The following is a 21,525-nucleotide window of genomic DNA, read 5'->3' as shown; positions in this document are numbered from 1 at the left end:
CGATCATTTTAATTATGATGGGAGAACGAGGGAGGTAGTGAGGTGGCATTATAGACATTACAAAAGATGGATAGGCTGTATTACTGTATGCATTCTGGTCTGGAAAAGTACTGAAAAGTCAAAGGGGAAGTGCCTTAAACTTGCATTGTTTTTGTTTTTTTATGGCCAGCAGCAGGCGAGACCTCTGGTTGTACAGAAGGGTACGGGAAAATGGCCCTCACCATACTCTGTAACCTCAGTAAACACTTTCCTGATTTTCTGGGCTAAATCATTAGTTTTACGTCACAGTGAATAAATGGCATGAAAACAGCATAAAATGCACTATTTACTAACATTTAAGTGATTTGATTTTTATGAGCGGTGAATCACTATTAATTGTGGCACAGAATTTTCTCTCTTCTCCTTTCATAAAGGATGGTCCAATGTATGTGATAAAAAGAAGCACTGAAGCACCTTTCCTTAATATTTAGAGAATTCAAACAGTCCTTATTATTGCTGCCATGCAGACACCTCCGGATCTCGGGTAAGAACCTTCCTAAGCAAACATGAGTATTCAAACGGCACCTCTAGTTTCAAAACACCAAAACAGAGACGGCAAAAACACTCAGCTGGAGGCATCTTAACAGGACTTCACTAACCCATGGGTGACATCATGGGTCAATACTTCAGACTGTTTATGGGTGCCAGAGAGCCATGAGGCTCGTGTGGCTGCAAATAACAAAACTGAAAACACAGTGACAGTTATTTTTTATTAAATTTTCTCTGTACTCACACCCCTGCTGTTCTTTATTTCATATTCTTCTATACAGAGAACTGCTCTACAGCTAAGCAGTGTATTCAGTGGAGGTCTCACCTGTTACTCAGATATTTAGATCTAACAAGAAAACAAATTTGTGGTGACAAATGACAATACTGTGGATTGAAAAGTAACCTAAACAAGCTTGAATTATTGTGGCGTGGCACTATCTCCTCTCCTTTCATAAAGGTTGGTCCAATGTGTCCAATAAAGGAAGCACCGTCACAACCAGCACAGGGACGAGGTTTGGGAACATTGATGGGTTAAGAAAATATTGGACTTCCGTGATATCCACACAGGAAACAATTCACTTGTGCATCACTTTGTCGCTGACAGTCGGTCACTTGAGGCCAGACTCTGGTTGCCTTGGTAAATCTCTAATGTAATCACAGCACTGTTAGTCAGTATTTTACTTCACCCTCACTGGTAGTTGCTTCAATTGTTTGAGAAAAGTTTAACTCAGGACACGCTCACTGCAAGGCTGCAGCAGTTATTTCACTCATCTGTTCTGGATGATGCAGAGAAGCTTTTAGACTTGAATAAACCAAAAGAAGCCCACATCAGGAAACAAGTCATATTTGACTTGGAGATTGGTGTTCACGGCTTGTCTCAGACCACTTTTAAGTTTCACTTTCAGTAAATGTTTACTTTCTTTTTCCTCTCACAGCTTGGTTAGATTTAGCCATCAAAACTACATGACTAAAGCAAGAAAAGTTCATAATTCGGGCTGAGTTTTACAACGTTAAACACATCTTTGAAAAAGAGCTCCGTTCTCTGGGTTTCCGGAGTTCCCCTCACCTACAGGTCATGACCACAAGCTCCAATTAGTCACACAACATTAGAGACGGCCTTACGTTATAATGCAGGTCGTAATAATGTCGTGCACAAACAAGCCTTTTCTGGAGATGTATAGTCTTTGTTCACACTATGATCAAATGGGAGATAATTCACAGATTAGTAATGTTAAGTCTCCAAGTTATCAAGAATTTCATTACCCTGTTTACTAGTATTACAGCTTGACCCAAATTTACTATTTAAATCTTGCTGTATATCTGTAGCAGTTCATTTAAAAGTGAAGCAAACTGCATATAACTCAGATTTAAATAGCTTTAGATGCAACTGTGAGTGATGCAGCAATATGTTATATTGTAGCTGTTGCCAGTTTTCAGAGTATCCCCCATCTACAGCCTGCAATTACAAGTAAAAGGCTAAGCATTAATTTTCCTCTAGCAGTTTGCAGTTATGGTCTTTAACATGGCATTAAGCATGAGCTGCAAGATCTCCAGCATAAATGTCATAGGGCACTATGCTTTTCAGAAAGTACAGTAGTGGTGGCTAATTATCGTGCATCTCCATAGTAAACGTAAAGCATTATTTTTGGAGGAGCTATACAGAGGTCTTGCAATAATCCCTGAAAGTTTCATAAAAAGGCTCAATAAAGCTGCTCTGCAGGTGGTAGGGTTAACTAGATTTACCAGTTACCCTTTAAAATCTTTTATCTTGCAGGACTGAAAAATACTTTTTGAAAAAAAACCAAACATTTATTATGAAGCATTAATCTTGACTTTTGGTAAGAATTTTTTTGTGCCCAAAAAAATTTGTCTATTTAGAAGATACAAAGGGGGGCTTATTCTTCATCAGAAGTGCTTTTCAGTTTTTACAAAAACAACCTTTTGTACGACTTGTTCTGTGGTGCCTGCAATTGCAGGATAAATACAAATCGTGTGTGGATATTACTGCAGAGAATGGTCTACTTAGTCTGATTGCTGTGCTGTAGCGTGTACAGCTGTTAGCAACAAAGAGGTGAGACCTTTAGGGACTTGTGTGGTATTTCAACATGACTGTCTCAAAGGGTATTCCTCACCATTTTCAGCTCAGAAGCTGAGTCTTACCGTATTAGCTTGCAGAAGAACTGCATTCACTGAGCTACTTTTAATCGGTAAATCTGTGCATCCTTGTATAAATTAATATGCAAATGAGCAGCAAAATAAAATAAAATGACATTTCTGTGTTTTTTTTTATTCATTGTTTTGTGTTCACGTTGTGCTACTTAATTTTCTAGTCTCTATACATTTAACGTCTCTGCATTTACAGATTCTGTTTTAATTGACCGATATGTCTGAGTCATTTCTACACAACCTACACCTTGAGGTTTATGCCACTGCCTTTACACTGTCTACTCTCCTTCATCTCCATCTCCCCTTCATGGCTCAACTGGATTTAACAGGTAAATCAATCAGGGATCAGAGCTTTCACCTGGATTCACCTGAGCAGGCTGATAGATGGAGACAGTACCTGCGCCTGATATCCTCATATTTTGTCCACTCAGTAGATTTGCCCTGCTGGGGCCTTCACTTCTGCTCTCTGTGCTCAGTGTATTTGGGCTGAGGGGTGATTGATGTCACAGACTTTTAAATGTAAGAAGAAAGGAGGAGAGAACAGATGAGCAAGGAAAGGGTCAAAGGAGACAAGAAGCAAAAGATGTAGAAGAGAACAGGAGAATGCTGAACCAGCTGTCTTCACACATGTACTAGTTGGGTGTGTGTGTGTGTGTAATGAAACTTTGGCCAGCATCCGGATAGAGCTAGTACCTCCCCATCCTAGCCCCATCACCACAACCACCACCCTCCACCTCCCCCATCAGGCTGATTAATAGTGAGAAGAGCCAGCTGCATTCCTCTCCCCACAGAGAGGTCAGGCATATGGCAGAGTGGAGAGCCGAGCAGCAGAATTATCATATCAAACCTGTTTCTCTCCAATACTTGAGGGAAAGAGCATTTCAGAAACTGATTCCAGGGGGAAGGAAAAAAAAAAAAAAAAACAAGCATTATGAAGATCAAGGTGCTCAAGCCATCTCTGACAACCACTGTTAGCATTGAGATTATGGACTTTTTTTTTCTGAGCCAGGCTATGTGTGAGCTGCCAGGCCTTTTCATCTTCCTGACTATATCTGTTCTCGCACCAATCCTGATTTAAATTATGCATGGAGCAGCAAGGCCAATTTCCCAAATGTTTAAGCCTGTAACCTACGAGGCACAGTCCTGACCTCCACACTACACAGAAACTCAGTGGTTGATGGCTGCAGAGCTTCAGGACTGGGAGGTTTGTGCCAGTGTGCTTTAGTGATTAGAAAGCAGCACAGGGAATGCTGATCCTGTTAGGATCTTGTCTTAAGTAGGGATGGAAATTAATAAGATTTACCATTTATAATTATTGTTTCTGCTTACTGGTCCAGTTCTTTAATGATTTAACACCTCCCTGATTATATCTGTGAAAAACATAGCAGGACAACACAGAGTTTCACCATCAGGGCAACCTTTATTACCTGAACACAGTACAGAAACAAAGAAAAAGGTTTGCATGTGACTCAAGCGTGCAAAAGCTCAAGTGCTATGAGTCCAATATTACAGTTTTCTGGTGTTTAACTGTGAGAAAAGACACACATTGCTAAAAGGCACTGATATGCTCGGAGACTAAAAAAAAAAAAAAACAAACCAAAAATGGCTCTTAATTCCCACTCTTAGTCTTAAATGAAGACCAAAGATTTGATTCTACATACACTAGCAGGGTTCTAGCCATAAAAAATTTCAGCCTGGCATAGCATAAGCTTGCTAATTAGCATGCTAATGCTAATGAGCTAGCTAATGTTAAATGCTAAAATGCCGAGCTCACTTGCTAATTCAGTGATGGTGAACAGTTAGATCTATAGAGCAATAATTCTTTGTGCATATAAACCAGAAGAGTTACACTTACATATACATTCAACGTGTCCCAGAGCACCGTTTCCTTCTACTAATGGGTTTGTGGAAAACACGTAAAAAGCGTACACAACAAAAACATTATAATCCAGGAGTTTTATCGAGCTGATCAGCTGCTAACAGCCGTTCCTACATTGGAATATGCGTCATCACCTTGTCAGCATAAACCATCATGTTTTTAAATGCAAGCCACCCACTAAGACAATAGCGTCCTTCTTCCCCCTCACGTACACGCTGGTCGGCATTTTGCTTTCTGTAGCCCCGCAAAATTAACTGTAAACAAGACCGTTGAGAGATCGTGCGTGCACATTGTCAACGAAACTGGCTGTGCCTGGTGGCAAATTGCAGTGAAACAGCGATTTAGCCATAAAAAAACAAATCAGTCTGGCCTCGGTGGCAGGACAGAGTGCGCAGGGCACATGCCCTTGCTAATTGCAGCGATCCAGTGAAATTTTCAGCCCGGCGCAGCACCAGGCGATCAACCGCTGGCTAGAACGGTGCACTAGGTGCACCTAACACAATAAATTTATAAAAAATAGAGCGCATTAGCATCAGTCGCTCTCCAGTTACTACACCCAGCAATATTACAGTCCACAGTTTGATAGCTACCTATGACTTCGTCACACAAATGCATTTTCACTGGATGCTTTCTAATTTTCTATGTACACTGAGCTGGAAAAACAATTGGACTAAGTTTGTGAAGAGCAATATTGATGACTTCCACCAGCACCTGAATCTATTGTGACCATTTTGCACTGGCAAGTTTTAGGCTAAAATAAACTGGGATTCACAATTGATCTTGAAGGGGGCTGAGCTCCTCAATTCCCCTTCATCCTGCACTGCACTTTCAACAGTGGAAGTATATATAGTACTTATGTATAGCTGGTAATTTAGCTCCCAGTAACTTTTTCTTACATTGGCTTAAATTAACAAAAACTGGCACTGATGCAGATTTTAAACAGGGCTCCAAAATCAGAACACTACAGAAACAGCCGCAAAGTGACAAAAATATTCTGCATGCAGTGCACATTCCCCCCTTCAACACTAAAGCTGGAGCTTCAAACTGCAGAGTACAAAACCAGTGGGTGATGTCTATCTTTATACTGTCTATGACTACATAAAGGGAAAATATTTAACACAACTTAAAATAATTTAGAAGTTGACAATATGTTAGTCTTACAGCTTGTTTTACTGCCCCCACCCCGAGTATCAAAACACAAACAAATGCCAGCAATTAGATACTTTATGGCTAGAAAACAAGACTTTATTTTTTTTGGAAACTGGGTTTTAGAAAAGGGCGATCTGCTACATCCAATATACATTTGAAACACTACATCTTTTACAGCTAGTGTTGCATTATTAGATGTTTGAAGCTAGTTCAATTCCAGCCAGAGACACAAATCCCCTTTCATGTTGCGTCAGGAAAGGCATCTGGCTTAAAACTCAAACCCAAGTCAAACATGTGGAGCTACCCGCTGTGGCAACCCCTTGTGATAAGGGAGCAGCCGAAAGTAACTTCTTGTCACTTGAATGTTGAGATGCTGAGCAACTATCTTCAGCCACTTTATTGGAAGATTAAGAGTTAGTCATAACTAACAGTGTTAGCCCAGTTTAGCCAGCAGGAGTTTCCAAAGGCTTCTATGACGTGTTTTGCTGCCACAGATGAAGTAAATAATGACTCACCAGCTAACAAGCTCATAGCATCTCCTGATGTCTTTACTGCAGAGATGAATCAGGAAATAAATCTGTCAAACAGCCAAGAATTACTGCTGTCACAGATGATGAGCTCAAAAAGAGTGTGTGAAAAATGGGAACTGTCAGGGGAAATGCTTCTGACCACTGCAAGAGCCTGGAAGGAGCCAGTGTGAGTCTGTGCCTGATAGGCTTTACGTCTCATAGTATTTCGTATTTCACTTATATGAGAGATACTTCAGTTATGAGGATGTTTTTCTCATTTGATTAATATAATGGTAATAAAATAATTGTATCTCAGGAAGATTTCCCAACAAAAAAGGTGAAAAAAAGTCTATGCTTCAGCGATGCCACATGCTGCAAACCAAACTCATGTACATATAAAATCTAGAATACACATTTCTAAAATTCAAGTTCTTGGTGTATATCTGTGGCAGCAAGGGCATTAAAGTCTGCAGTAGGACTCAGAGCATATCTATAGTTTCACAAGTTCCCTGCAGTGGCGTCCCGTGACTACAGACTACAGATATGAGAGATGGGAGTGCATCGTTAAAAGGTGATCCAAGGTCAGTTTCCTATAATAGTAGACAGCAGAGATGTCAAATTTATTGTTCACCAGCCACATACAGTGGGGGAATCATTTTTTGATAGCATGCTGAATTTGAATTTGTAGGTTTGCTCACTTACAAAGAAGTAAACAATTGATCTGCAGGTAACTGAGTGAAATAAGTATTTGATCCCCGAGCAAAACATGACTTAGTACTTGGTGGAGAAACCCTTGTTGCCTTGGCAGTATGCTTTGGGTCATTGTCATGCTGGAAGATCCATCCATGTCCCATCTTCAGTGTTCTGGCTGAGGGAAGGAGGTTCTTGTCCAAGATTTTACGGTACATGGCCCTGTTCCATTGGCCCATTGATGCGGTGAAGACATCCCAACGGCCCCAAAACATAATGTTTCCACCTTCATGCTTTCTTGCCATGATTTCTTAAAAATTTTGAATATTTGTGAAAAATCTAAAACTTTAAAATGTGTCTGCAATATTTTGTTGACCACTGCCCAATGAATATTCATGACAAGTTTCAGAAGAATGAGACAATAAATAAGTGAGGAGAAGCAACTGAATTTAAACATCAATCATAAGTATTTCTTGAAAAATAAATCAAAAATTCAACTGGACCATGTTGCAGAGATTTTCCCAATTGATACTTAGCAAGTTTCAAAAGATTCAGTGAATAAATAAGCGAGTCATTGAAGTTAAACATGAATTTACCGTTTATCTTCAAAATTTCAAAAATTTGTAAAAAAAAAAAAAAAAAAAAAAAAAAATCGAAGATTAAAAAAAATGTCCGAAGCATTTCGTAGAACTTTGCACACTGAACACTCATACCAAGTTTTATTCAGCCAACAAATAATGGAGGAGTAGGCATTAAGATCACAGAAACATCAATGTGCAGTATTTCTGGAAAAGTTTTAAAATTCTTAAAAAAATAATAAATAAGAAAAGTCAAAATTCAAAAATCCATCTCTCCTATTTTGTAGAGCCTTACCCAAAGAGTATTTGTGCCAAAGTTCAGAAGATTTCAACCATAAATGACAGAGGATTAGCGAATTTAGCGGCTCAGTATCAGATCGGCGCTGCTGGCTGTGATCTGACGTCCACAGCGATGATTAAAAAAATTACTTCTTTATGATCAAGACAACTTGGGATACAGAAGTAATTTAAATGTGCATAGATTTTCACTTTTGTGTAATAATTCTGCTTTACTCACAGCAGGAATAGCAGAGCAAAGGCATCCAATGGTCTTTAGGCCCCAGGCCACATGACGCTTTATGGTCGGTGTGTTTAACTAATTCAGCTCGAGCATTTCACTGTTAAAATAAAAGTTATGAAACTATGAAATTATATTACATACGATTTGTGAGAAACTTATTATTTTGTAACTGTAACACAAATCATACATCAGGTAATGCTCACTGCCTACCTTGAAAAACATGATATTGCGATTATACAAAACTCAAGGTCTTCAACATGTTGTCAGCAGGAATCGAAATACGGCTGTTTTTTATCAGAAGCTGTTGGTGTCACAGTTTGTATGTATGTGCCCTTTTGCATCAATACCAGCAGCAGCAACATTGGATTCAGAGAGGTAAAGGGTGACAAAGTCCACCTGAGGAGGCAGGAAGAAAAGTGGTGGCACATATCACAAGTGCCTCACCTGTCCACCCATCCCACTACTGCTATGACCCAGGGTGTCATAGCACCATTACCCAAAGACAGTTTGTGCATGTCTCTTAAGCAGCAGCTTTGCCACAATGGAAGTGTTTTATACTGAGGGAACGTTAATATAATAATTGTAGTTTAACTGGCAGCCCAATATTTTATCAAGGCAGGAAGAAACCTGCATTAACTGTAGGCACAATAAAGACCGGAACGTCTACATGAGGACTGTGTTTGACTGTGAATGATGTCTGCTTTCTTTCTTCTGCCCACTACTTAGAGAGGACTCAAGGCCGTGAGAGGTATTTGAAACAGGATGTTTCAGAAAGCCATTACAAGCTTATATATTGCTGCTCACGACAATATTTGAGTGATGCTCTCGCTTAAGTAACCCAGCACATAATTAGTGGTTTCCACACGCATTAAAAGAGTGACGGTAGTGAAAGTACAGGAAAAAAAAAATCAACAGATTAAGTTCAGTTCCAAAGGTTATGTTTGATTTATGCACGTTAGATAACGCAGATCATGAGCTTGTTAGTTTATGCTGTCTGTGAAGATCACTGGCGCTGCACAGTCCCACCATACTCTCCTCAGTACATCTCATTCAAACTGCATCTTGTCCAGAATCCCCTGCGACTAACACAGCAAAGCTATTTAGTCAAGTTCTGCATAAATTCTAACAAGTAACTTTTGGACATCATTAATATATTCATCACAACAGCAAGTTGCTTCTTTAATACTGTAAGCCTTTTTTAGAGGCAGAAATTCATACATAATTAGAAACAGGATCCTGCAATTTGTAGCAGCTAATTACACCTTTTTACCTAAATTGGGATGCGAGATAGCAGCACTGCTGGCTGTCTCAGTGCTCGGTGGCAGGGAGGAAAGCTACTTCCCTGTTTGTGTGAGGCGCAGAGTGACAGCTGATTGGATAGTCTGCTGTTGCTGTCGGACCTCCGGAGCTGTGGGAACCTGCTCTGTTTGTGCCTGACAAGACAACACTGTGTTTTAAGGAGTAAGAAAACAAGAAGCAGGTTACAGGGGGGACAAAAATGTACCGAAAACATTTCCAGGACGAGATAAGAGAGAACCTAGCTGGAGAAGAGGTAGTCCAATCTCAGCAGCACTGTAGGGGAAATCTTTCTTGTCGCTCTGTGTTCGGAGAAACACACTTAATGTTTCAGTTTGTTTGGGCACTTTATTCCCTGGAGGTCTAATTTAGAACGAAGCGATCTGATTAGCCCAGCTCCCCCAGAGCCTCTCTCATGGGAGCCAGCACCAAGGGCATCACTTGAATCGCAATCAGAAGATGCAGAAGATGAATTATACTCTCTTTTTTTTTTTTATAAGATGCTTTTTTAATCTTTTTCCTCCAAATCCAGATCAGTGGCGACTCTCGTTTCTCTTGCCCGTTGCTGTTCAAGGGGACACGTTCCTGCTTCTATTAATATCTTATTCATTAGCATGGTGTGATATTCAGAGTTAAAGCTGCTTCAGACTACAGTGCTGCTGTAAAGTCTCAAAATATAATTATATTTTTCCCATATATGGCTGCATATCTGCACACTTGTAGATCTACAAGCATTCATGCTGGCTAAAGTCTAATTCCAGCTTGTTCACACACTATACCTTTTGTTTTAATCATATATTGTGTAACATTTGGGAAACCTTTTATAAGGATGCATTAATATTCAGCACATGTTCAAAGAGCATGCACGCTTTTCATTTAAAACTCCTGCATATGTAGTGATACATCGTTTCATTTTTATTTCCTTAGCATGTGTTTACATGGATAGTTCTCCCTTCTATTACAGTTCTGCATCTTTTTAGCATTTACTTCTACAAACAAGCGATTCTCTGAATGTTGTAGGGCCAGGGAGGAAAGTTTCCAAGAAAACCCTTATAATCCCAACTCTGATTATACATATTCTTATCATTTTCACTCTTAGACGTCACTGGTAAGCCGAGCGTTACAATCATATGAGAGTTTATATTGGCCCAAAGAAAACATGCTGGGGACTAAAGGACACAATATGCTTGTTTTGTTGAATTAAATCAGTGTTGGAGTCTATTTGTGGCAGTAGCGGGGGCAGCAAAGCGCGCATGTGTGTGCCCGTTTAAATAAATTAATAAATAATACCAGAAATACTTTCGCCTCTCTCTTGTGAGTCCAGGACCGTGTGGACGGACTAAAACTCTTGAACACACAAATGTGGCTGCCTTGGATCAAAAAACATCTTATTGTGGTACGCACACTCCCACGTGGGATCCAGAGATCTGCTCCAATGATTGTAATGCAATTATGACTGCAAATCAAACCAAAATGCCAGTGCTAACGAGCTGCTGATGAAATTAAATAAATTAGGATGACATCATTTTAACTTTCAGTGCTGTGCAAAAGTCTTAAGCCCCACCTCATTTCCCTATATTTCGCTAGGAAAAAAAAATGCAGCGATTTATTGAACTGCGTGCATGCTTACATGGTAATGCATTATAATGTACAAAGGGGGGGAAAAAATGAGTCTGACCTATTTTAACAAGCTTCAAAGTCTATCTTTGGTTTGACCACCTTTATCATTCTACACAGCCTGAACTCTCTTAGGCAGTGTTCTCATCATTTCTTTAAGTAGTCTTCAGGAATAGTTCTCCAAGCTTCTTGACAGATATTCCAAAGCTCTTTTTTTGGATGTTGGCTGCCTTTTTTTTTTTTTTTTTTCCACATTCTCTGTCAAGATGATCCCAAACCAGTCCGTGACTGTGTTTCACTGTGAGGTTTTCTATCCAGGTATGGTTTTACTGCACTAGGAGTGGGTTTGGGATCACTGTCATGGTGAAAAATGCCAATCAGAGGCTTTCCAGATGATACTGTATGGTGAGTCTAAATCTGATAGTTTTCTGCATTCATAAGTCTATGAACTAACAAGATTCCCAACACTCGCTGGCATGAAATGACCCAAAGCGTGACGGAACCTCGGCCATGTTTTACAGATGACTGTTGATGCTCTCTCCTGACCTCCTCTGTACATCATGGTAATGAGCTGAACCAAAAATTTCAAATCTGGATTCATAAATCATCAATCCATAAAAATTATTTGACACAGATTTTTCAGTCCAGTTATTCGGCTCATATTCAGGAATCACATAGCTGGTTCAAAAATACTATTGTATGTCTGTCAAACTGTGTTCTCTTTGGAATTTATTTGTAGATTCAACTGAAGAAATAGAACAAATTTTTGAGACAGGCTTCTAGTGACAAAGTGCCTAAAAAAACCACTTTAAGATCATTTCTTTACTAAATTGCCTGTTATGTGTAGACCTTCATCCTCTGAGTTACATGCATTTTGATGCTTGAATCATTCATAGGTTAGTGTTAAATGGTCGGGTATGAGGACTGGACTGAACATGAGCGAAAAAGCAGCCAATGTCCAAAGAAAAAGATGATCTTCAGAAGACCTGGAGAACGACTGCTCAAGACCAAGAATGTCTGGCTCCTGGAATCAAAATATAAAGAAACCAGAAGAGCAATTGGTAGAGCACAGACCTCACCACCCCAAACTTGTGCCAATACAACACTGCAACAGATGTTGTCATACTCCATCATAAATTACTAGATCACAAAGAGTAGAAATTTGTTTTACTGGCTTTTAAAAATGGTAAAATATTGCTTGACATTTATATTTTAAAAATGAGATTGACATGAACAGATAATGGCATATATAGTCTGGACATATTTCATTCAGTTTTTGTATCCTAATAGCATCCTCTAAAAAAAATTTTAATTGGAAAAAAGAAAAAAAAAATTTTTGCTGAGATATGAATTGATTGTGTGTGTGATTTTTGTGCAGGGTTTGTGGTTCACTTTGCATTATTGTATTTTAATTTAAAATAGAAAAAGCCCAGGGGTAGCTGGTTAACAGTGACTGAACTTTCAAAAAGACAGCAAAGGGTAAATTAATCATGCATACTAAGACTATGTTTGGGAAACACTGGTAAATGCTTCCCATCTGTAGATTTTCAGTTACAGTAAAATTTTGTGGACCCTTCATTATAAGGTTATGGACCATTTGGTGTCCCCAGACCTCATGTTGAAAACCAAGGCCGTAGCAACTAAAAATATAAAGGCGGCATCTGAGTAAGTTGCACTGGCCTGTTTTTAAGTGCAGTAACTGCTATTTTAATACGCTGTTTTTGGTGTTCAAAATGAGAATTATTTCCCAACCACTCCAGTAAAACGGTTTTAAGCCGTAGTATAAACAAGGTCATTATCTCAAACCTACACTGTGCACTTCTGCCTCCCAGCAGGGCCCTAAAGCTTTGAAAGGTATTACAGCTGAGGAGTCGAGTCAATGCAAATGTGTTTTCATGTTCTGCCTCGTGGGAGTATTTGTGTGTTGTTGTCAAGTGATCTTAATGTCACTGTGCGTGGCTGAAGAGATTGTTTTCAACAGTGGCGTAACACGGAGCCCACACAAGCGCTGATGTCTATTTATGAGAAACAAGCTGACAAGGACATGACTGAACACGCTGTATGTGCTGCATATCTGCAATAATGCACATAAAGGCTGCGTAATGTTTTACAGAATGCCAGGATGGGTGACGGGCAGGCTGACGCCGGATACGCCGCGATGAAGCATGACTGCAGCTGGAGGGACGGCATGCGCGTGTATACCGTGCAGTTGGTGATGCACGATGGAGATGTCAGCCAGCAGAGTGGCTATCAATCAATAGGTGTGATTAATATGATCATGTTATTCTTGGGAGCTAAACAGGCTGTGGGACTGCGTTAATCTACCTGTCAGCTTCTGTTGGTTTTCCCCCAGCAGACTGTCAGTTTGATATTTGTTTTGTTTTTCTGTTTATCCTGTTACTGTTGAATCATTTAACTGAGTAACAACTGTATCGCCGCCGTGAATCGCTGTTCTGGGCTCGGTCTGGTTAGTTATGCTCTCATGCGTTCTCTCCTCCAGTCGCACACACGCCAAAATTCACACTCACACCGCCGCGCGCATGAGCCCTTCCACTTTTCCACCTGGTGTGGGAATATAAATGATCAATTTCCAAGCTGAAGTAGAAATGCTCATAGAGGAAAATTAAATCCCATGCCTGAGGCTGATGGGATATTTATCTCTCCTGTTTTATCTACTGCTCTCTTCCTTCAGCAGTTTGGCGCATTTTCCATCAGTGGCATTCTCCTTCAATCAGTTTCAGTGTGTGTCTGTACACCAAGACACAGCTGCCCCCCCCCTAGCAAGTCAGGCTTTTTAATTTAATGGATGCACCTCAGAACTCAGTGAATTTAAAGGGAGGCACAACACTGTAATTGCACAGCCTCTCTTCCATACTAAAAATCTTAAATTTTTCAAAGAGAAGTGATCTGATTGTTTGCAGAGGGAGACAACACAGTCGTAATTAGTTGAGTTGATTTTAAGCACGTAAACAGTTGCTCATCTTGAGAGTGAGAGATGCACTCCTCTGTTGTCAGCCTGCTCACAATCAGTGAGAATCAATGGCTGATTCAGTGGGCCAATCACCTGCGAGTAATTATACCCCTGGCTAAAGGTAAACGTGTCTGTCTGACGTCTTTGCGGGCTGGCCTCTGCTGTTTGCAGCACAGTCTGTTATTATTTAGCACTTCTGATTTTATCTTTGAAGATGCTGACAGCTGTCAGTACCAGCGGGCAGTTCAGGTGATGAAAACCCATTCCTTTCTCCTCAGTGTCCTATCGATAGAAAGCGGTATTGACCGGTGGCGCTGATGTGGGGGGAATTGAACCGTGGGAGGCTGGCGGAGTCGGCGGATGTCCACGGCCCTCTGGATTCATCAGCCCGGCTGACAGTCAGAAGCCGAGTGATTCTGCTGGTAATCAATGAGCCCTTTAAGTAATGCATGGTTCCTCAGAGACGCGAGATGACATGTTTAAGACAGGGTCACAGCCGAGTTTCTAATGAGAGTTGTGGAAGGCTCCCATAGGCCTGAAAACCACTTACTGACACATGGGAAATGGAGAAAAAGGATGATGTCGCACTTAATGGAAGCATTTGTAAGACATCACATATTTCATTAGTTTCCTGCAAGCAGGAGGGAAAAATCCATCACTGCTTATGTACCGCGCAGCTGAAACAGATGAGTGTTGATTTAATCTTAAATCCTGAAAAATCCCCGTCATCATTACTTTAGAGTGAAATTTAAACAAAGGCAACATTTACACACCAAACCGGACACAGTCTGGTGAACCCCTCCACCTGCTGTGTTTGCACTGAGCGTGGCAGACGTGTTCAAATTTAACTTGTGTAACATCATATGCATGTCCTATCCTTTTAATGCACGATACAGTATTTGCTCGGTGCGTCTTGACACAATGCAAATCTTTCATTATGTAATCTGCCTGTCAATAACCACATTCTGCAGCACATTTGTTCAATGTAATAAAAAAATCACAGCGACTAAGAGATCATATTATTGTAAGATATTAGACCTCAAACTTCCAAGCAAGAAGATAAATTCATTTACTTTGAGCTAAAATCTAATCAATTCTCAAATTCATAATTTATTGAATGTGTCCTATTTTTTTTTTCATTATTCGGTTTAATTACTTTTCTTATGTTCTTACTATCTTGCTGAATTACTCTTCTATTATCCAACTCTCCTGATTAAATAACATTGCTGAATTCTCCATTGCCCAATTAAATTACTTTTTAAATTGTCCTTTTTGCATGGATTTCTGCTCTAATAGTTCAGGTAAAAGTGAAGATTTTTAGCTGAACTAAAGCAGACATGTTTCTCTGTGTGGTCTTTTTAGCATGTTTAAGTTGTACTTTCCTTTACAAAAACATCAGTATACTCAATTCAAAAGACATGCTGAGATTAACAATAACTAATGATTAAATGCAGAGTGGGTATAAACAGAGTAGAAAGAGGTGAATAAAAGAAACACTCAGTGCATTATGGGAACCCCCCAGCAGACTAGGCCTATAGCAGCATAACTAAGGGAGGGTTCAGGGTCACCTGATCCAGCCCTAACTATAAGCTTGATCAAAAAGGAAAATTTTAAGCCTAATCTTAAAAATAGAGAGGACGTCTGTCTCCCGAATCCAAGCTGGGAGCTGGTTCCACAGAAGAGGGGCCTGAAAGCTGAAGGCTCTGCCTCCCATTCTACTCTTAAGTATCCGAGGAACCACAAGTAAGCCAGCAGTCTGAGAGCGAAGTGCTCTGTTGGGGTGATATGGTACTATGAGGTCTTTGAGAAAGATGAGGCCTGATTTTTCAAGACCTTGTATGTGAGGAGAAGAATTTTAAATTCTATTCCAGATTTAACAGGGAGCCAATGAAGAGAAGCCAATATGGGAGAAATCTGCTCTCTCTTTCTAGTCCCTGTCAGGACTCTAGCTGCAGCATTTTGGATCAGCTTTCAGCTGATTCAAAATGCTGTATACTATATATTCTATTCATTTCAAGAGCAAAAAACTACATCCAAATTCAATAATTTACTTCTGTTAATTTAAAGAAACTATATTTTTTATTGCACGCAGCCTGAGGGCCAGACCTGGAATGCCAACTCTGACTCACTCGATAGTTTTGCAAAGTGTACAAAGCGCCTTCCCCTTTTTTGCAAAGGGCAGCGCACATTTTGGACTTTTCACTGTATTTTACATCAGGAAGTGATTGTATAGCTGTTAACTTTATGTCAGCCAGAGGTCTGAATAGTCAGCTTTGCAGACTTCGTACTGACAAAGAAATCCCCCACAGCATCCCACACCACCCTGAAGTAGGATGATTTCTTTGACTTGTAACAGTAGTGTTTATTTTCAATGAGAAGAGACCGACTGGATGTGAATAACATTGTGACAAATCTGGTCTCTGGAGCCTGGAAAAGGGGCGACTGGACTTCTTTTTGTTTCTTGAAGGCGTTTCACCTCTCTTCACCTCGGCTTTTGGATGTTCTCGGAGAACTGAAGAAGCCTTTAGGATGAGAAAGAAGAAACAAGAAGAAGCCCAGTCACCCTTTTACAAGCTCCAGAGACTACTTTGACCTGGATGACTGAGAACCTACACAGACCATTTAAAATCTGGATTTACAATAAACACTTTTTTAAAATGACTCTTGGGTCTTTGAGTTGATTTAAGTCAATAATCGGCTGGACATTTTAAGTCCTGAAACTCAAAATCAAACACATAAAAACAGCCAACGGCTCTGCAGAGCTCCAGTTTAACCTTTTTAATGGACGACAAAAATGTGACGTTTCCTGCGCACCTGTTCTTCATCAGACGATAATGCACAGAGGCAGCACCTTAAATCAGATGTGTTCTATTGAAACACGTAAAAAAATATATTAAATGTAAGTTGTTATGAGATGTTACAGTAAAATTAATAAACACTGACTTTTTTTTTCTGCTGCAGCTCTGAAGAAGGAATGCTGCTGCTGAAATGTTAACTAATAAAAGGGAGACATTTATGTTGTGTATTTGTTACTATAAAAGGGCTTTCAAGTTCACTCTTATTTATATAGCTCCAGTTCACAACAACAGTCATGTCACGGTGCTTTATACTGTTAGATAATGACCCTATAATATCAGACAGAGAGCCCCACTATCAGATGATCCCCTATGAGCAAGTGATGGGCAGGAGAGCCAAGGCGTAGGGAGGGGGCTGCCATCTGCCTCAACTGGTTGGGGCAGATGGCAGCAGCAACTATAACCTCTGTCTCCTGAACCCAAACTGGGAGCTGGTTCCACAGGAGAGGAGCCTGACAGCTCAACGATCTACCTCCCATTCTACATCTGGAAACTCTAGGAACCACAGATAAGACTGCACTCAGAGTCCATCCATCCATCCATCCATCCATCCATCCATCCTCTTCCACTTATCCTTTTAAGGATTGCGGGGGGCTGGAGCCCATCCCAGCTGTCATGGGGCGAAAGGCAGGGTACACCCTGTACAGGTCACCAGCCTGTCACAGGGCCAACACAGAGAGAAGACAACCATTCACACTCACATTCACACCTATGGGCAATTTAGAATCACCAATTAACCTAACCCCAATAAGTGAAGTGTGGTATTGGGATAATATGGTACTATGAGGTCTTTAGGATCTCATGGGGCCTAATCATTCAGCACTTTATATGTGAGAAGAAAATTAAATTCTAGATTTAACAAGAAGCAAATGAAGAGAAGCTAATATAGGAGAAAATAGGTATGAAAGTCATGAACTTGCTGGTTATTATTAATAATTGTGGTTAAAAGAGCTCTGCTTTAAAGAAAAAAAAATAACCTTTTGACTTCTTTTTCTTAAACATATTTTATGGCTCTTCAGTGGCTGTGATACAGATCCTACCGACATAAATGAGAAGTAAACTGAAGGTGTGAATGTGTGCAGCGAGATTTCTTTGCACATACACCGACATGCCCTCAACATGCCATTACTCTATACACTCAGACAAGTAATGCTTCAAGAACAAACTGATACTAATTCCCACCTTCATTTATATGCAAATTCTGTTTAGTCCCTCAACCTGCTCGCAGACTTGGGTAAGGATATGTCCTCTGACTATAGTGTTTTCTGGATATGATGGGCCGCGGGGATTCACCTGAAGGTGTGTGTTTGCTTTTATGGTCATGATGATGGATGCCGCAGCTCACTCCTCCTCTCCCTGTGTCTATATAAGAGCTGTTCTCGGTTGGCAGACTCTATTATTCTTTAAGACTTGTTTTTTTTTTTTATTACTGTTTGTCACTGGCAGTTTTAGCATACTGCTTTGCAGTCCCTAAAAATATCATACTCTGTTGTAATCCTGCCTATTGAGGATCATCTCAGGCCAGCAGAGAGAGGAGCGAGCCCCTTTGCACACCATTTTCCCAAAGTTGAAAATAATAATGGTTTTAGTTTCACCTTTGCTTCCCTCAAGCTTTCTTTCTTGCCTCACGCCTGGGGAGCTTGTTCACATGATTCTGCATTTCTCAGACTGCCACAACTTTTACAATATCAAAGTTGGGAAGCACAAGCAAGGTGAGCAGAAAGTGGCTGAAGCGGTAGAAGCTGCTGTGCTGTGCCTGGCTTCTCTGTAGTCAGTGCGGAGAGAAAAGTTCAACATTTAAGAGTGGATAGAGTGAACTGGACTAACTTAAGGACAAGGAGAGGGAAAAGCAAGTGATTCAGTTCTACAACACATGATAATTAACCCAATGCTCAAACCGAGTGCTGATTAAATTAAATAGAGCACGATGGCACAAAAAAGAAACACTACATTTAACAATTGTTGAGTGAGAGCAATTCAGCGTGCCAAATTGGGCTCGGAGGATTCATAGATATTACAGCTGCTTAATCAAGGGAAACAGTTTTTTAAAATGTGGGCAGAAATAATAGCAAGCTGTACTCTAGGAAAACAGGCAAGGTGGAAATGCACAGTAACCTGTCAAACACAATCAGAGCTCAAGATCAGAGCAAGATCGTTTAAAAACTGTACTCACTGGCTACTTCATTAGGTACATCTGTTCAACCGCTTGTTAACACAAAGATCTCAGCCAGTCATATGATGGTGACTTTGAACCTGGCATGACTGTTGGTGCTGAAACAATCATCTGTAGGGTTTACACAGAACGGCCTGAAACAGAGAACTTACCCAGTGACTGGCAGTTCTCTTGGTGACATCAACAAGGCAGAGGTTAGAGGAGAAAGGCCAGACTATTTCAAGCTGAAACTCAGATTACCACTTGTTACAACAAGAGTGTATCAAAGATACCGAGATGCTGAAAGCGTGACAGACAGACGGATGATGGAAAAGCGATCCCTAGTCATGTATCTCTGCCTCTTGGCAGGAGACACATTTAAGATATGCAGAAGAGCATACCTTGGTTTGTTATGGTTCAACACAATATGCTGAATTGTAAGCAGGTGATGTACAACAGCAGAAGACCACACTAAGATTAAAAAAACAAATGGAAATGCAATTTATTGTTTGATTTTAAAAATATTCATACAATACCAGCTAAAAGTTTGGACATGAGTGTGTCCAGTTGTTTGACTGCTACTGTATATTTGTTTGAAATGGTTTAAATGTATGTGCTTTTATTTTGAAACGTCACTGCGTGCCCCATGTGAATACCAGCAGCCAATCAGGTTCCTTTCTGTTCTAACCGAGAGAGACGCAGACACGTAGATGTAGAGCCGCCGCTTTAAAAAGAAAACGTTGGCTGCAAACTATATTTCTCACGTTTGAAAAGCTGTTTTGTGTTTTTCCACTCGGTCCGGTCCTTTCAGGCATTTTGTACGTTGCTGAACGAGATCTGGCCATTAAAGTTGGGTTGAAGAAAAGGAGGAACAAGAGAAAGAAAAAAAAAAAAAGAGACTTGATTGATCTTAAGAGTCTTTTCAGCCTTTCTCTGAATTATTTTGAGTTTGAATGACCGTGTGTGGTAATGCTGTAAATGGTATCATTCCAGATTTGAATTATTTTGGTGGTTAAACATATGAAACAATGAAGCTACTGAGTCCTAACATGGAAACTTAATAAAAGTAGATACTGAAACTGAAGAACCAAAATAGATCTCGAAACTAAAGAACTAAACTAGTTTTACTGGAACACTGAGTCAACTCAAAAGATCAAAACTGAATTGAGCAAACAACCAGTCTCAGTCCTAAAGAAAATCTGTGGCGGGAGCTGAAGCTTCGAGCGGCAGCCAAGGAACCTAAAGGATTTAGAGAGTTTCTGTAAAGAGGAGTGGGCCAAAATCCCTCCTGAGATGTTTGCCAACCTGGTGACCAGCTACAGCTTTACAGCAACTTGTTTCTCCAGTATTTGACAGGTACTGGTAGTATGGATCATTTTCATAAAATTAATCGAATCCTGATGTAAAAGCAGTGTAAAAAATCCTTAATTTGCATGTATGCTTAGCCTGAACATGATGACTCGGTGGTTGTCTGGGAAGTTTCATTAAAAATAAAAAATAAAAAAAAGACTTTAGTTTAACTTTAACACAGTCTTCTGGCATGAAACTGACTGCACATAAAAATAAAGCTTTACAGCTCCATCACTTTGAGCTCTAGAAAACACATTTCGCAGTAGCTGCAACCCTCTGAAACCTCTGTTCCCTTCCACAGCTCTTTTTGCTGGTATATGGATTCAAACATCAATGGGTTTTTTTTTTAAACAGAGACTGCGGCAAATGGACCTCTCTTTACACTTGGTTAAAGACCTAAGCGACTCAGTCTCCTACCTTTGAAATTCTCTCCCTTCAGCTCAAACTTTCCTTTTGGTTGCACTGTTTGCTGGCTAACTTATTACAGTAGTCTGCAGGTACACTGAAGGTTCACCTGTTCGTTTAGGTTGGTTTGCATGCCTGGGCAGACGTCTTTGTCCCAGACAAAAATTTGGAAAGGACCTCGATTTGTGACACGTGTTAAGTCGTCTATATGTAAAATGATGTAAGACAGCAGCACCAAAGACTGAACAAAACGTCAAACTTGATACATTGCAGCTTTGTGCTTTGCCCACAGTGTCCCCTCTCCCTCATTGTTATTATTGCAAAGTTCAGAATTAATTTTTTCTTGTGGAAATTTGACTAATTTAATAAAAGAAATTGAGAGGTTTTTAAATAGAGGTTCAGCGATTTTCCTCAGACTGAAAGCCTCAGGAAGCAACCAATTCCCAGCTGTGACGTGCTGCTGAGGTCTGTCTCTCCCTCGTATTTTCCCTCTCTCAAAGTATTTTAACCCTCATTTGCTCTGTCAGTGTCCTCGCTGCCTCCCTCTCTTACTCATTCTTTCTATCTCTTATTCATTGTATGTCACCCTGGATAATAGTTTCAAATCAGTGCTCGAACTGTGAATGCCTTCCTCTCTTCCGCTTCTACACATCCGTCCTCATAACACCACATTAGAGTTGGCATTGTGGACAGAGGCTGCCTCTTATTAAATGCATACAACAAGATCTGTCTCCCATCTCTTTTGCAATTGAATTCTATTAATATCCTTTTTGGCAGGTGTCTGTGCAGCGATAATATTGTTCATTTTTCACTGATGTAGGGGAGGTTAGGTTTCATGAGGATTTTAAGAGGGTTCGGGC

The sequence above is a fragment of the Archocentrus centrarchus genome, chromosome 3, assembly GCF_007364275.1.
Source record: "Archocentrus centrarchus isolate MPI-CPG fArcCen1 chromosome 3, fArcCen1, whole genome shotgun sequence".
NCBI classification, from domain to species: Eukaryota; Metazoa; Chordata; class Actinopteri; order Cichliformes; family Cichlidae; genus Archocentrus; species Archocentrus centrarchus.
The sequence above is the reverse complement of the archived record's forward strand: the minus strand, read 5'-3'. Positions refer to the sequence as shown.